Genomic DNA, 17,661 nt, shown 5'->3' on the forward strand with positions numbered 1-17,661 from the left:
TTCTGATCAAATCTTTTTTGATCAACTGATAAACATTTACAGTATTTACAATCTTTATCAGAACTCTTATAGAGACAATAAAAAGTGGATATATATACACACACACACACACACACACACACACACACACACACACACACACACACACACACACACACACACACACATTACAGTATGTGGGTGTGTATGTGTGTATATTATCTCTAGGGGTAGTTGCTCTGGGCTATTTCATACACAAGAGCCCCACAAACAGGGGTGGTTGAGCCTTTCAGGTACAGACACATCTCAAATAAACACTGATACCTTATGAATATTTCTCTATTAAACAGAAAGTAATCAGCAGCTTTGTGCTTTTTCAGTAACAGACCCTCTTTAATCACAGAAGATTCCCAGAGATAAAAAAATAAAGCAACTTACTGTATTTGAGACACACACCACTCGGTTAAACACTTTGAATTAAAGCCCAGGCCCATCTGACATCACATGATCAGTGACCAATTAGAGAATTTGTAGCAGACAAAAAAACTACAGTGCCCATGAAGCTTTGCTGCAAACTCATCCTGGAGTTCAAGAGTTTACAATGATTGATGTCTTACAACTGGGAGTGAGACAAATTGTAACAAAAACTAAATGTATCTATTCTGCTTATTGTAATGTCAGTGTGTGTGTCTGAGGTCCAGGGATATGTCATTTAATTGTGTGTGTGTGTGTGTGTGTGTATGTGTGTGTGTCATCTTAAATCAATCTATTCTTAACAAATAAAAATATTTTACATGTACTAATTCTCTAATTTCTTTTAATTCACTATGAATTGACTGAATTATTTTAGTATTTTTCTCTCCGCTCTTAATTATTGCTTAATTATATATTTTTTCATGTTTGTGGTTCTGAATCCACACATTAGGAAGTATAGACAGTTGCTTTCTTTCTTTCTTGCTTTCTTGCTCTCTTGCACTCTTGCACTCTTGCACTCTTGCACTCTTGCACTCTTGCACTCTTGCGGAGAGGGAGTGGCTCAGTGAGTAAAAGACACTGAGTGGCACTGAGAGTTTGAAGCCTGGGGCCTGGTTCAATTCCTGGTGTCAGATCCTTGTGACCTTGGGCAAGTCACTTTATCTCCCTGTGCCTCAGGCACCAAAAACATAGATTGTAAGCTCCATGGGGCAGGGACCTATATTATATTATTATAAATTATATTATTATATTATTGAGCATTTCCCATTTTAAATGCAAAATTACTAACTAATATGTTTTTCTCCTTGTGCTATGAAATGCCTTATTTGAATCCAAAACTCATTGTATGAGGATAGACGCCATTGATTTTTCTTTCATTATTGCACATATGAATGTACAGCTGCAGCAGCAGCGGCCTTTATTCGAACACTTCACGCTGTGTATACTTCAGAATACCCATGTAGTGGCACGTGATCTCTTCCAACCTTCCCGCCTTATCACCCACTATCACTGCTTACTGAATAGCAGTAGGCATTAAGTGCTTGATAAGTGGCTTATGAACGCTTACTGCATAGGCGTGTGTGTGTGTCTGTGTCTATCTGAGGTACTGAGATACAGTAGGTCATTTAATTGTGTGTGTGTGCATGTACAAACTAAAAAAAAGTAACAGTGTTATTATAGCAATTACCAGTGTTACAAATATAGAAGTGCAAATAGCTAAAATGTAAGGAATCTACCGTTTTTTTTAAAAAAGGGGGGGACTATTCCATTGTGCATTTCACTTAATGTGACTTATTACCTTGCAATTAGATTTCTAGATATCTCTTGTATTTTCTAGGGTTACTCTTTGGGAGTATGTGTGAGAGCAAGAGACGGGTTGAGTGAAAGAAATAGAGTGGGAGTCAGGGTGAAAAAATGGAGAGAAGGGAAAGTGAGAGAGAAGGGAATGTGAGATAGAAGGGAAAATGAGAGAGAAGGGAGAGGGAGAGAGAAGGGAGAGGGAGAGAGAGCAGAGGTAAAGAGTGGTGTTTAAAGCGGGGGCAGTTTTAGTCGGGGAAGTAAGGCAAGGGTCATATCGAGAGAGATAAAGGGGGAGTGAGTGATAAAGGGAGAGAGAAAGGGGGAGAGAATGAGCTCTTAAAACAGGACTGCTTTAATGTTTTTAAAGCCTAAGAAATCAGATCAACATACACTGAAAATGAAGGATTTTTTAAAACCGATCGAATTGGCAGAACCAGACTGAAACAGCTTCGTACAAAGCCTTTTTAGATACAGATTGGACATGCGAGAAGGGCTTGCAGCATAGCAAACCATGCCAATTCGCATCTACTGTAGAGTGCTCTTTCGAAGTGATTTGTCTCACTTCAGAGTTTCTAGACTAGGCCGCAAAATCCTTTACGGTGTACAGGAAAAAAGAGACATAAAATACCAAGTCTATTTCAAAACAATGAATGCAACTTAAAGACTCAACATATCTGGCTGATGAATGCAAGGGTTAAACCTGGGAATACTATATTTTCAGTGTGACATGACCCTATTAAGATGCATTTCTCAAGGTTTACAAGTTACTGTATGGTTATTTTGCTGTTTAAAGTTTTTCTACCTTTTTTTGTTTAATTTCTTGAAATTACCTATGTACTGGTAGGAAGATAAATGTTTGAACAGGGGTTCTCAACTCCAGTACTCAAGCCTGTCCAACAGGTCAGGTTTTCAGGATATCCCACCTTAAGCACATGTGGTTCCATCAGGGGCTCAGTTTTCAACCAAGCCTCTGATTGAGCCAAGATATATGACACATATTACTAATGCAGGAATAAGTCATCAGAAATAGGCCCCTTGTTCAAAACAATATAACCATTTTCTCCTGGGATGTTGGAAGCATTAATATGCCTGATGACGCCATATGCTGGGCACAATGACCGAGATAGCAGCTGAGAGAAAGAGCAGAGAATGTAATAGTGTTTAAAATTGTTTCCCAATAGCTCAGATATAGCGATCAGTGAAAGAACAGTGTCCCATCAGCCGTGGCTGGACTGGATGTCTTGCTCACAAGTGCTATGTAATGTGGAAAAATGTTGCACACCAAAAATCAAAATAAATCTGAGATACTAATACCAGTGGGAGTCCGAGTGAAAAAATGGAGAGAAGGGAGAGTGAGAGAGAAGGGAGCGAGAAGGGAGTGGGAGAGGGAGAAGAGGTAGAGAGAGGTGATTAAAGATTGATTAGTTTGAGTCAGGGGAAGTGAGGCAAGGGTCATATAGAAGGAGATAAAGGGGGAGTGAGTGATAAAGGGAGAGAGAAAAGTTGAGAGATAAAGGGGGAGAGAATGAGCACTAAAAACAGGACTGCTATAACGTCTTGAAAGCCTAAGAAATCAGATCAACATACATAGACCTGAAAATGGAGGATTTTTTAAACCGATCGAATTGGCAGAACCAGACTGAAACAGCTTCTTATCAGCCGTCTACCACTGAGATGTATATTCTTTCAGTGGTAGAGAATGTATCATACCCTCCATTAGCAGTGTCTGATTACAATGGCTGCAGTGAAAGAAGTTAGGGTTAGGGTATCCTGAAAACCTGGCCTGTTTGCGGCTCTCGAGGACTGGAACTGTGCAGGCCTGGCTTACAGCATAGCAAAGTAGGCCAATTCACATAAAGAGAGCTATTTAGAAGTGGTTTGCCTCACTTCAGAGTTACTAGAATAGGCCACAAAATCCTTTGCGGTGTACAGGAAAAAAGAGGCATAACATACCAAGGCTGCCATCTTTTAATATTACAAGGTTACTAGATGCTCTGCAGAATTTTATAAATGCAGTAATTAATTGAAGCCAACTAAAGTGTCACTAATTTTAAATATCTTGGCATTTGGTTTCACTCCCATTTAAAATTTGAGTTGCATATTGATAATCTGACATCCAAAATCATTGCCAAACTGGGTGTACTTTATAGGAACAAATCCTCCCTAGGCCAAGGTGCATGATGGGTTAACTTTTGTATCTTACAGACATGCTTAAATGTAGTTAGTACTGCATTGCTGTGAACAGGACACATAGTGGAAAGTTACCTTAATTAAGAGAAACTCTCCAGAGTTGTATGGGAGTCTCCTGGGCCCTCCCCTAGGTCATGCTTATAGTGCCAGCAACGCGACTGGCGAAGTGACGGGTGACGTCACCTGCGAAAGTTATAATTTAACTTTCGGGGATGTCGCTGGCGACATGGGCATTGATTGGTTCAGAGGCTGTCACATGTGGCGACAGCCTCTGAAAAATCTGATTTCCCCAGCTCCAAATTTTGAGTCGCCAGCGTTACTCCCGTCGCGTCGCACTTACTATAAGCGCTGCCTAACTGGGATGTATACTGAATGCCTGGATGTGTTCTCTGACACATTTGTACAGCAGAGAAATGTGCCAGACTCTCAACTGTGGCAAAGCTGATAGTATACTCAGGACTGCGTGCAGTAAAAATTGATCACATAATAGCAACTATTGGGAGTCCCCTGGTTGTTGATGACATCATGAGCGCTATCCTGAGTGTCATAGAATGCTGAAATATATCCAAAGCTATGTATCCAATAAATTGAGCAGAAAGAGATAGGGGAAACTGTCCAAGCATTGCTGGAGTCAGAGGTAATATGGACCGCAGCCAGTTTGTTCAACTATCTGGGCTGTGGAAATACCAGATGGGTAGTGTAGGGTGGCTGTGCACTGTAGAACCCTAAACACAGTAGTGCCACTGTTGGTCGCTGTCATCGCTGACGTAGTTACTTTGGTGGAACATATGCTGTGAAGTATGTATATACAATTATACCAAGGTACAAAAATAGGAGAATGAGAAAAGGAACATAGAGTAGTACGTCTTTGGCTAAGAGAAGAAGAAACCACTTGATTGTCTCTCTCTCTCTCTCTCTCTTTTTATATATATATAAAAATATAAAAAAGTGTAAAATGGGGGGGTTTGCGAGGTGTGAAATACACTGGCGACACACTTTATTCGAGCTCGGCTAGTCCCACGAATTCGGGTATACCCGGGTGTATTGAGGTTTGTGACTGTTTTCTGCCCGAGTGCATTGAGGTATTTTCTAGGCAGGGATTGAAGCATTTTATTCCCACTGGCTGCAATACTGCACAGTATATATATATATACTGCATTACAATTCATGAATTTATGCCATCTGGTAGACACGCGAAGCATTGCAGCCTATTAAATCCTAATCATTATCATTTAACAGATCAGCCGCCCGTCAGCCAGGCATGAACCCAGGCTGGGAAGGCAAACACAACGGGGCTTGTCAGAGGTGAGGAGCGGCGCATTCCAGGTATCTGCCAGGTACAAACTGGGCATTTGCTCGAATAAAGTGTGTCGGTGCAGTAGGCCTTGCAACACTACCATTTGAGTAAAAGTTGTGCCCTAAAAAAAATGTCATGGTAGGTGTGCTATGGGGTAGGGAGGGGGGCCTGATCCTTGCATTTGTCCTGGGCCCCAAGATTTCTGCTGGCGGCCCTACTGACAAGGGATTCCTCAAATTGGGCCCAGCAGAAGCTACTTCCCAAGCAAGCAATTGCCTTTTTATATTATTTGTTCTGCTTTTTACTATTATCAGTATATATATGTAACATCGCCAAAAGAAGGGTCGTGCGGTCACTGCTGTATTTCATCTCCTGTCTGCACCGCTGATAAGAGGCATAGAGGAATTTGTGAGGGCAGACCCTCGCTCTCGCAGAGGGGAGGGGTTTGATGTCTGTCTGTCTGTGTGTGTGTGTGTGTGAGAGGGAGAGAGAGAGTGTGTGTGTAAGAGGGAGAGTGTGTGTGTGTGTGTGTGTGTGTGTGTGTGTGTGTGTGTGTGTGTCACCCACCCTGTTTCCCTCTGTCTCACTTTCTGTCGCCCTCTGTCTCACTTTCTGTCACCCTCTGTCTCACTTTCTGTCACCCTCTGTTTCCCCCTGTCACCCTCTGTCTCACCCTGTCACCCTCTGTCTCACCCTGTCACCCTGTGTCACACCATGTCACCCATTTTCTCCCTGTCAACCTCTGTATCTCTCGGTATCACCCTGTCATTCTCTGTCTCACCCTGTCACCCTCTGCCTCACCCTGTCACCCTCTGCCTCACCCTATCTCACACACTCTCTGTGTCTCACACACTCTCTGTGTCTCACACACTCTCTGTGTCTCACACACTCTCTGTGTCACACACACACGCACACTCTCTCTGTGTCACACACACACTCTTAACAAGGACTAATTGTAGTATAATGTAATACAATAAATAAACATGTCAAAAACGAATGTTGTTCTTACTAGGAATTTATTCAATTTTTTTTAAAGCGGGCCTGGGGCGGGGCTAGGTGATGAGTAGATTTTTTTGTTCAGCGAGTAGATTTTTGGGTGATTTGTCAACCACAATATATATATATATATATGTAAGGGGGCCACTCCCGGCTTCCCTGATGTTCCTTTGCCCCTTGCCTTACCCCTGTGGCAGTGGGGGAAGGGGATGGCGACTTTTCCCAGTTGGCGCTGCTATCTGTGCCGGCGCCGTCGGGGGCCCTGATGCTCGAGCATGCGCAGATAGCCACAGCGGCCATGTTGTGTTTGGTGCGAGGTTCGCGCAATACGCAGAGGTTGGCAAGGGTAGTGGTGGCCATTACAAGTGTACAGGAGATCTGGTAGGTTGCGCAGGTGCAGTTATGTGTAGCGGTGGCCACTACAGCTTTGCACAGGTGCAGTAGAGACCGCGCACACAGTCCCCATAGGAAAGAGGTTCTGAGTGGACTACATCCCCCAGCAGCCTCTGGTGAATGCCCTATGTTCCCTGTCACCTGCAACCAACCAGCCACTGAGACTTGCAGATTCTCTGCAGCAGGGAATTTGATACATTGTTTTGTGCAGTCAGGAAGCAGACTGGGAAGCACGTGAGTGAGTGAGACTTAGGGGACAAAGGGGGAAAGAAGGTGGGCAGAGAGCTGCGAGATTCTGCCCTAGGCCAGAAATCCCCAGGCTAGAGTTGAGGCCCTGACTTCCCACTAGTGAGGGTGGGTGGTCACAGGGACAGGCCCTAGTACAGGAACCTGTCACTTTAGAGAGAGAGAGAAGTGAAGGAAGCAGAGACTGTCGCAGCACCATTACAGAGGTTTAGGATCAGACCTCTTCAAGCACAGCAGCAACCAACCGGGTGGGATCGCCCTGGAAGGTAACCCTGACGTATCTTCACCGTCGGATCCTTTGCGAAGTCTGTTTGCAGGTCCTAGCGCTGGAGCGCTCGGCAGGTAACATCCATAAGTGCACCAACTATAAATCAGTACATAGTGGCTGTGCAGTCACACACACACATACCTTATTTTGGGGGTGGGGTTGTGGTGTGGGGAGTTGGACATGGTGTGGGTACACGGTGAGGGGTTGCATCCTGCGAGACACGTGAGTTACTGTGTCTCCTAGAAGAGAGACACTTAATGTATGACATGCATAGTTATGTTACTGTTAGAAAAGTCACTGTTCTTTTATATGCTGTGTGCGTGATATTATATTATTGTCCTGTGAGGAACAACTCCCGCTCTGCTTGGAGCCATCACAGGTGGAGGCGCTGCACCATATAGTATTGTTCAGGAGGATACACCCCAGGCTCTCATTGGCGGAGGCTCAGGCCTCCTGTGAGCCTCACAGGTAAAGCACCACACTGGTAATACATATAGCTCCCCTCACATGCACCCTATCTGCGATTGGGTGGGGGAATATGGGTTACATATATATATTATATATATATAGTACCGACACACTTTATTCGAGTGTGGCCGGTACCGCAAGCCGGGAGATTTCCCGGCTTGCTAGTGGCCGCCCCTCGGCGTGCCGCGTGTCATAGACGCGCGGTCACGCGTCTTCGGGAGCGTGCGCCCCCTGCACGCGCGTCCAGGGGCTCCCTGAGGGAGCCCTGGTGTCCCGCGATCGCGGGACAGCGGCAGGGGGTTCCGGGGGACCCGGCGGACCCGGCAGCGGTAGGGAGAGCGCCCCGATCGGAGGGCGCTCTTCCGCTGCTTCGGCGCGCGCCCGTCACTCTCGGGCGCGCGCCAGGCTACTGCTGCGGCCAAGAACGGGCAAATGCTCGAATAAACTTGGCCGCAGCAGTATATATATATATATATATATATATATATACTTATTATTAGGCTATAACTGCAGCACTGATTATTGTGCTACCTAGTTCTTGTTGGTTCTTAATAGATTGCTATGAGGGATATTGTTATATGCACTTATGATATAATACACCTCATTTAGCAATCAGGACGCCACACTCCATATATTTTAGCACCCTCCCCATCAGTTACATATGTTGCTGGTACCATGGTTTTTTACCTCACTACTTCTTATTGGGACTCACACTGGTACTGTCATTTAGCGCATGAATATTTATTTTGTTCTAACAAAATTAACACAGTATAGGAAAATATGCATTTGTCAGAGGGAAAGGCCAATAATCTGGAGTCAGGTCACCCTAATGTATATTAAAAATAAACACAGGCCTGTCTGATACTCCCTGATATTATAAAGTAAAGAGGCCACTCTATAATAAATATTTACACAGGCCTTTTTAAGTCTGTCCCTAATAATCTGTAATCAGGAGGTCATTATAAGTGTTAAAACAGTAGTGGTACTGTGATATTAAAGTGACAATCCCATACAAGTTTAATTCAGCCCAAATCCACACAATAATGTTAATAAATGCATTATAAATATCACATGACCATATGTATACTGACTTAGTTCATGGCTGTGTTATTACATCATTACATGTGTAATTAAATCCGTGACATTCTCAGGCTCCCCCCTTCTGTGACAATCATACAGCCGGGCCGTTACATTGCAACACACTAATCCCGCCCCTAGTGACATCACCTGATCAGTAACCAGTCAGAGAAGCTAGCAGGCAAAGAACTACATTTCCCACAATGCACCTCGTGGAGTGTGGCTAGCAGCTACACCTTCTCTCACTAGTTTGTCTCCTGCGAGCTTCCGTACACAGCGTCTTGTTAGAGTGGGGCGTGGACATGTGTAAACTTCAATGGTGGGAAAATGAGACAGTTTTAGCTGCTAGCTGAGCAGTGGTACAGCGCTCTGTAGAAGGCGCTCTCAGTCGGGTGAGTGATTTTTCAATGTGTGTGTTTATTTTATTTCATTTCTCATTTTACTTTCACTTTAAGTACTGCATGCTTATTTTTTTCTTTGGGCATTTAGAGATTTAAGTGCTCTGTGAGACGATTCCTCCATTGAAGGAGGAGCTATGAGGCCAACCTATCACAGCTACTGTACCATCTTCAGTTGCTTTCAGTATACTGATTAATCCACGGCACAGAATATGCAACTTCAAATACATCTATCAACTGTCTATATGTTAAGCCCCCGGACAAGCAAGTGGTGAAACATGCATGTCAGGACTTGTCTGTCTCATCTAGGATGTGGTGGTGATCTCAGCTGTTTCTCCTTCTCTCTATTGAATCTTACAGTCTGTGCTCCAAGCAACCCTGGGAGCATGTGCAGTGCTCACTCTCCCTGAACCTACGAGCAGTTAAGCTGTGGATATTTGCTATCACTCTGCTATCACTCTGCTGGACACTTTGCTGTACACTCAGGACTGGTCTAAGTACTTTTGCTACCTATTTTGGCTTGTTAGTTATATCTGCCAATTTTTTGCTCATCTGTGTGTTTCATATCTATAGGCTTGGATCATATTACTAACTTATATAATTAACTTATTCATTTCCTTGCTTGTTAGTTATACACTAGTTTCATACAAGCACTTCACACAGGGGGCTTCAACTTAGGTAGTACTTGACCGGCCGGTCTGAGTGTTCTCATTTCCATATATTTCTTGCCTCTACACTTTATTTACACACTTTGACTTATTACTGCAGTGTAGCATTTTTCCCCACACCTTAAGGTTCAGTTTATAACAGCTTTGTAGGTCACCACTGCTCCTCATTTTAACCATTTATGTGTATGTGATTAATAAACCTTTATTGATACAATTTGTGTATGTTAGAGTGCTATTCAGGGGATTCTTTTTTTCTGTGTTAGTTTTCATATATATGTGTGTGTGTGTGTGTGTGTGTGTGTGTATATATGTATATATATTTGTGTGTGTGTGACCTTGGGCAAGTCACTTCATATCCTCTGTGCCTCAGGCACCAATGTCATAGATTGTAAGCTCTATGGGGCAGGGACTTGTGTCTGCAAAATGTCTCTGTATAGCGCTACGTAAAACTAGCAGCGCTTTAAAAGAACATGCTGTTATTATTATTATATATAAATGTGTATGTATTTATTTATATAGCACTATTAATGTATATAGCATTTCACAGTAGTAATACATGTGAAAATCCTATAAATAACAAATACAAATATCAGGTCATGGGAATAAGTGATTTGGACATAAAAGTAACATTTCGGAAGTGTGGACAACTAATACATCTTGTAGATTGCCTTTACAGTGTGATGTCATTGATTCAGTAGATTGTGTGCAGACCAGGACTGCAGTACAGTGTCACTCACATGGATGACTTGCGTGGTAGAAGCTCAAGAACAAGGATGTCAAACTCCAGTCCTCGAGGGCAGCAAACAGGCCAGGTTTTCAGGATATCCCTACTGAAAACCTGGCCTGTTTGGGACCCTCGAGGACTGGAGTTTGACATGCATGCTCTAGACGGAGCACAGCTGTGGGTGGGAGGTGGATTTGCTTTGCATCAAATGGTTTGGAGCAAGGTTTATTGTATGTATTATCATAATAACAATGCAATGCTTAACTTTTATTTCAGGAGGGATGACTGCAGAACAGAAGTGAATATTGAAGCCATGTGTTCCTTTTCTTGCAAAAGAGAAAATTTGAAGGACAGTTGAACAGAATGAAAATTACTACACAGAGACAGATAAGCAATGTGTATATTTCTCATTTACCATTTAGTATTTGTCGTTTTATTGACTCCACACAATCCAGCTGCTACGGGTTTCACATTGAACATTTTCATCTCTACTCTACCCCTTCCTGTGATCTGAACCATGCAAGTTTTCATTGATTCAATACATCATGAGTAGAGTGTGGCTACAGTATGAAGTAAAGACCCAAGGACCACATCTACTACCATTCATAACAAGAACATGTGCAGTAGCGCACAGCTGCAGTTCTATGTGATTGTTATGAAAGGTTGAGGTGGTTCAATTCTATGAATCTGGAGTGGGATGGATCCTGTTTGCATCACATGGTTTCATCTAGGCCAGTAGATTATATAACTCTCAGTACAGGTTACACATGGCATCAGTATTAGTGATGTAAAGAGGAGGAAAGCTTCAATGTGGAGTACAAAGCCAAGTAATGTTGAAGTTACTCCTTTTACCATTTACTTGGTCAGTCTGTACTGTCTACTCCCCACACAGCTGCTAAGGGTCTTCCATTTTAAATACTTTCACCTCCTATTCTGCACTGCTTTGCTGCCCATTATTTAGAAATGCGTTCCAGTCATGTTTACCACTCTGAATCTCTCTGCAGTCATTGATTCAGCACATCATGGGTAGAGCATGGCTACAGATACAGCAAGCTATTATTATTTTACCGGCTGATCACCCATAATATTGCATTAAAACATAGAATATCACTTAATTTCCAAAAGATTCAGTGATGCTGATAATGCAGAATCTCACAACATTTCCCATCATAATGCCATAATGCACCAGAGGAAGAAATAATCCTTGCTATATCTGTACATTGTGTGACGTATTACCTCCATGACCATTGATAGCAAGTACATCTTCTGTATAGAGCGGCTGTGTTATGATGCAGTTATTGATCATCATTGACATAATCACAAGAATCTTATGCAAAGGGAAATTGTCCGCAGCGAAGTGAGATGTGTGCCTGTTTTAAGTCCTCCAGCTTAACGCCCCTACACCTCCCACTACACAGACATACTTACTTATGCATACACTGACATCTGGCATACCTACACACACCCCAGGGCCACTTCCTTCCCCTGATGTCAGGGAGAGGATGGGCATGCAGAGTGCAGTAAGTCTCCACGTTACTCTGGCCAACAGTCTTGGCCTACCCCCAGCATCTGTCACCCACAACATCTGTTCCCTCCTTGTAAAGTGCTGAACTATCTCACCTGGGTCAGTGCTATAGCTGATCACAGTGCCCGATCATGATGTCACTGTGACAGGCAGCAGTGCAGATTGACCGGTCAATCAATGCAGTGCCGCACCATATGCACTAAATGAGATTTCCGTGCCCCCTGTCAGGTTACTCCCTGGGCAGTGACCCTGCTCACCCCCTCCCCTAGTTCCACCTCTGACCACAATTATCTCTCTTGGAGAGTGTAGCAAATTGGTGTTGGTGGAATCTCACCTCTGCCATGCATGGTCACAATCTGGGCACAGGACCCAAATAGTGGGCAATGTGGCACTTTTTACAGTAGAGAATAAGTAACTATATTCTTTACTTGTGTATTAAGGACCTTATTTGCATTAAAATTCAGTCCCCATGGGACCAAGACTTTCTGGCTTACTGAACAAAGTGGAATTATTTCGTAGAGGGTGGAGAATTGTATTTTATCTGAAATTACCCCCTCTGCACAAAATACAAACAATTATACACATACATGTACCTTGTGGAAGTTGTTGCCCTCTATCTTCCTGTGGTCTCTCCCTGTTTCTCACCGTGCCTCCTCCCATTTCCTTGCACCTCTGCGTCTCCGCATATATCCCTATACTCAGAGCCGGCTCCGGTCAGTGACATGGGATGCCCAAATATGAGCATATCCATACATGGGCATCCATGCCACTGACCGGAGCCCACTCTGTTGCGGATATGGAGAGAGACTGGGAGATTTACATCCCCTTATAATTCATATGGTGCATAGTACCGGCACGTATTGTTTTACCGTTACTGTGTACCTTCCTACTTTCACACTGGTACAGTATGTGCTGCAGTGGGACTGAGAGGGATATATTGGTAACACATAGTTATTGTTGGGGGAATTCAATCCATTTTGAAAATAGTAATGCAATGTTTTATACTTTTTTTTTTTTGCAGTAATGAAGAATGAAAAAGTTCTGTTAAAATTGAATTGGAGGTGAACTGGAATCATCATCAACTCTGCACCAGTGTGAATTGATGTTCTTTAATGTTCTGATAAGGTACATGCAACATCTCTTCCTCAACCCCTACACCACTCTCTGCCTCTTGCCTCTCTCTCTCCACCTCCCTGCTAAGCGTATTAACCCATCTAATGTAATCCACATTCCATGTCTCACTTTACTCTTCACTTCTCACGTGCCCTCTGGAATGTCTGCTCTCTGACTAACAAGGTCTATTTGTACATGACCTCTTCTGCTCTCATCATCCACCACTTCTCATTCCCCTCACCCCTGTCCTACTAGATACCTCAGCTTAATTGAACTCTCTCCTCTGACATCTACCCTTATCTCTAACCTCTCCTCACTTTCTGCTTAAACTAACTATCTTGTTAACTTTTACAATGCTATCATCTCCTCCTCCTCCCTCCTCCTCCCTCCTCCCTCCTCCATTATATATTTATATGCCCCTTCTAGGCTCTGACACACTCATCCCTCTAAGGCCATGATTATCATGGGCACATGCTTGGTCATCCACAGTGCGTGCGAGCGATGCAGAGCCGCCTCGGACCTCAGTGCAGGGATTGCTGCATACCCCAGCATCTGTCACCCACAAACAATACACACACTAATACTCCCCACAATACACACTATAATACCTCCTCAATACTAATCTCTCCAATAATATTATAGCTCCAAACACAATATACACAACACCCTTACACAAGATACACAATCTAGTACTCTCCTCTGCACCTCTACACACAATATAATACTCCCACACACACAATATACACACTACCCTCCTACCCCCATAAAATACAACCAATAATACACACACACTTTGTGGATGTTGGGACCAGCTCCCGGCATGCACCAGTGAAAGAGAGAGGCCAGCAGAAGCTCGGAAGAACTCCCTCTCTCCATCCGTGCCTCCCTCCGTTTCCCATCTTCTCCCTGTCTCTCTCCCTCCCTTTCCTTGCATCTCCCTGCGTCTTTACGTATACCCAGTCAGTGACGGCTCTGGTCACGTGATGCCTTAATATGGGCTTATCCATATATGTTCATCCACGTCACTAATGTGATGCCCGCACTGTTGCGGAGCTGGTACTTACGACGCGCACTTATTGTTTTATCAGTACTGCGTACCTGACTCTACCGGCCTACTTTCAACACTAGTACAATAAGTGCTTCACTACGAGTGAGTGGGGAATATTGGCATCACACAGTCACTGTTGAATATGCCATTCAATCCATTTTGAAAATAGTAATGCAATGTGGTTTTGTTTTGTTTGCTTTTTGCAGTAATGAAGAATGGATAAGTTATATTAAAATTAAATTGGAGGGGAACTGGATTCAGCATTTCATCATGAACTCTGCACTTGTGAGAATTTACCTTCTTGAATGCCCTGACAGGTACACGCAACTTTAAGACTATAATCTGCTGTGCAAGCTTTCGTGCTATACCTCCCCCTCAGGTTTTGATTTATACATTTGCTCCCTCAAGTCATGTCCTCTAATATTTGAAAGCTCTCTCCTAGCATTTTCTCTCTACCACAGAACGTCATCCCAATGTAACCTCTCTCTTGTTCTCTCTGCTTGCTGTTTCCTCACTCCTCTGTTAAACTTTTCTAATTTCTCTAACTTCCACACTCCTGCTTTTATCCACATGTTCTCTTTCCTTCCCCTACCTTTGCATGTGTCTACACACTGCACCATTTGTACAGACCTCTATTGCAGCTATTTCTGCACTGCTCAATGAAAAGCACTCTTTAATATCCTATTCTCTGTGCCCCCTCTCTCTGCGCCCCCTCTTTTGGCGCCTCCTCTCTCTGCGCCCCCTCTCTCTGCGCCTATCTGTCTCATTCTCTCTACGTCCCTCTCTCTCTACATAGAGCTATCTCTGTCTCTCTCTACACCTATCTCTGTGTCTCCTTCTATGTTTGCTGATGTGTGGGATATCTCTTATAATCTTGAACCTGCTCATATACACATCGGGCCTCCCTGCCTCTGCCTCCCTGCTAAGAGTGTTAACCTATCTAATGTAATCCACATTCCTTTCCTTACTTTTCTCTTCCCTTCTCCTGTGCCCTCTGGAATGTCCACTCTTACTAACAAGGGTCTAGTTGTACATGACCTCTTCTGCTCTCATCATTCACAATCAGTCATTCCCCTCACCCCATCTTACCTGTCCCACTGATTTTCCTCTGCTTAATTAAACTCTCCTCTGACATCTACTCTAACCTCTCTGCTCTCTCTCTCTCTTTCTGCTTAAACTGACAATCTTATTAACTCTTACAATGCTATCCTCTATATGCCCCTTCAAGCTCTGACACACTCGTCCCTCTAAACCACACCCTTGGCTAAATTCCCAAACATGTTCATCACACTTCCACTCGCTGTTCTTAATGCCTATGAAGGAAATCTCACACTTGATGTTTGATTTTTCTACAGTAAAAATGTCTCCAGTCCTGTATAAAGCTGCTCTCTGGGGCCAAACCACACTACTTTTTTTCCATATTCATCAACACACAAATTTAATTTACGCTGTCTTTTTTCCCCTGTATTTGACTCCCTCCACTAACCTTCTTCTCACACTTGCCATCCTTCCTTCACTTCTCCTCAAGCATTTGACTACTTCAGAGGCAAGGTGGATGCCACCCACAAGGAGATTCCTTCTGTCCCTTCCCCCTTCTCTCCTTCTACCTAATTCTCCTTCTGCATTTGACTCCTTTTCTTCTCTTACAGAGCTGGAAGCTAATCATCTTCTCTTCTCCCTCTACCACATGCCCTCTAGATCGTATCCCCTCACACCTTACTGCATCTCTTAGTCCCCACTCTCACCCACATCTTCAATTCCTCCCTATTCTCTGGCTCTTTACCCTCTTACTTTAAGCCTGTAGTGGTCACCCTTTTCTCAGAAACAACCTACACCCTATGTGCCTTACTAACTACCGCCCTGTATCCCTCCTGCTGTTTGTCTCCTAATTGCTAGAATGTCAACATTCTTAAATCACATTCCCTCCTGGATCCTTTACAACCTGCCTTTCGTACAGCTCGTTCTACAGACTGTGCTTAAAGCAAATTCCCAAGGTCACTTTTCCCTACTAATCCTACTTGATCTATCTGCTGCGTTTGATGCTCTCAATCACTCTCCTCCTTCATATTCTAAACTCTCTCTTGGTATCCGTAACACAGTTCTATCCTGGTTTTCATCATAACTTTCCTGTCACACATTCTCCATCTCTGTTGCTAACATGTCTTCGTCTTCTATTGATCTGTCTGTGGGTATACATCAGGGCTCTGTTCTGAGATCTCTCTTTCTCTCTACATACTATCATTTGGTGACCTCATCAACTCTTTGTGACAATCCTATAAATAACAAATACAAATATCAGGTCATGGGAATAAGTGATTTGGACATAAAAGTAACATTTCGGAAGTGTGGACAACTAATACATCTTGTAGATTGCCTTTACAGTGTGATGTCATTGATTCAGTAGATTGTGTGCAGACCAGGACTGCAGTACAGTGTCACTCACATGGATGACTTGCGTGGTAGAAGCTCAAGAACAAGGATGTCAAACTCCAGTCCTCGAGGGCAGCAAACAGGCCAGGTTTTCAGGATATCCCTACTGAAAACCTGGCCTGTTTGGGACCCTCGAGGACTGGAGTTTGACATGCATGCTCTAGAAGGAGCACAGCTGTGGGTGGGAGGTGGATTTGCTTTGCATCAAATGGTTTGGAGCAAGGTTTATTGTATGTATTATCATAATAACAATGCAATGCTTAACTTTTATTTCAGGAGGGATGACTGCAGAACAGAAGTGAATATTGAAGCCATGTGTTCCTTTTCTTGCAAAAGAGAAAATTTGAAGGACAGTTGAAGAGAAGGAAAATTACTACACAGAGACAGATAAGCAATGTGTATATTTCTCATTTACCATTTAGTATTTGTCGTTTTATTGACTCCACACAATCCGGCTGCTACGGGTTTCACATTGAATATTTTCATCTCTACTCTACCCCTTCCTGTGATCTGAACCATGCAAGTTTTCGTTGATTCAATACATCATGAGTAGAGTGTGGCTACAGTATGAAGTAAAGACCCAAGGACCACATCTACTACCATTCATAACAAGAACATGTGCAGTAGCGCACAGCTGCAGTTCTATGTGATTGTTATGAAAGGTTGAGGTGGTTCAATTCTATGAATCTGGAGTGGGATGGATCCTGTTTGCATCATATGGTTTCATCTAGGCCAGTAGATTATATAACTCTCAGTACAGGTTACACATGGCATCAGTATTAGTGATTTAAAGAGGAGGAAAGCTTCAATGTGGAGAACAAAGCCAAGTAATGTTGAAGTTACTCCTTTTACCATTTACTTGGTCAGTCTGTACTGTCTACTCTCCACACAGCTGCTAAGGATCTTCCATTTTAAATACTTTCACCTCCTATTCTGCACTGCTTTGCTGCCCATTATTCAGAGATGCGTTCCAGTCATGTTTAGCACTCTGAATCTCTCTGCAGTCATTGGTTCAGCACATCATGGGTAGAGCATGGCTACAGATACAGCAAGCTATTATTATTT

The 17,661-nt window shown here is 43.3% G+C and overlaps 2 long non-coding RNA genes across 2 annotated transcripts; both read left to right on the forward strand.

Annotated features, from left to right (window-relative positions):
• Positions 1 to 8,990: 8,990 nt before the first annotated feature.
• Positions 8,991 to 10,937, forward strand: LOC142476316 (uncharacterized). The gene is made up of 3 exons (XR_012791529.1): positions 8,991 to 9,082; positions 9,180 to 9,585; positions 10,757 to 10,937. It is a non-coding gene; the product is annotated as an uncharacterized LOC142476316 (long non-coding RNA).
• Positions 10,938 to 13,001: 2,064 nt separating this feature from the next.
• LOC142476317 (uncharacterized) lies at positions 13,002 to 17,071 on the forward strand. The gene is made up of 3 exons (XR_012791530.1): positions 13,002 to 13,130; positions 14,373 to 14,483; positions 16,873 to 17,071. It is a non-coding gene; the product is annotated as an uncharacterized LOC142476317 (long non-coding RNA).
• The last annotated feature ends 590 nt before the right edge of the window (positions 17,072 to 17,661 follow it).

This window comes from Ascaphus truei, unplaced genomic scaffold, assembly GCF_040206685.1.
Source record: "Ascaphus truei isolate aAscTru1 unplaced genomic scaffold, aAscTru1.hap1 HAP1_SCAFFOLD_1565, whole genome shotgun sequence".
NCBI lineage: Eukaryota > Metazoa > Chordata > Amphibia > Anura > Ascaphidae > Ascaphus > Ascaphus truei.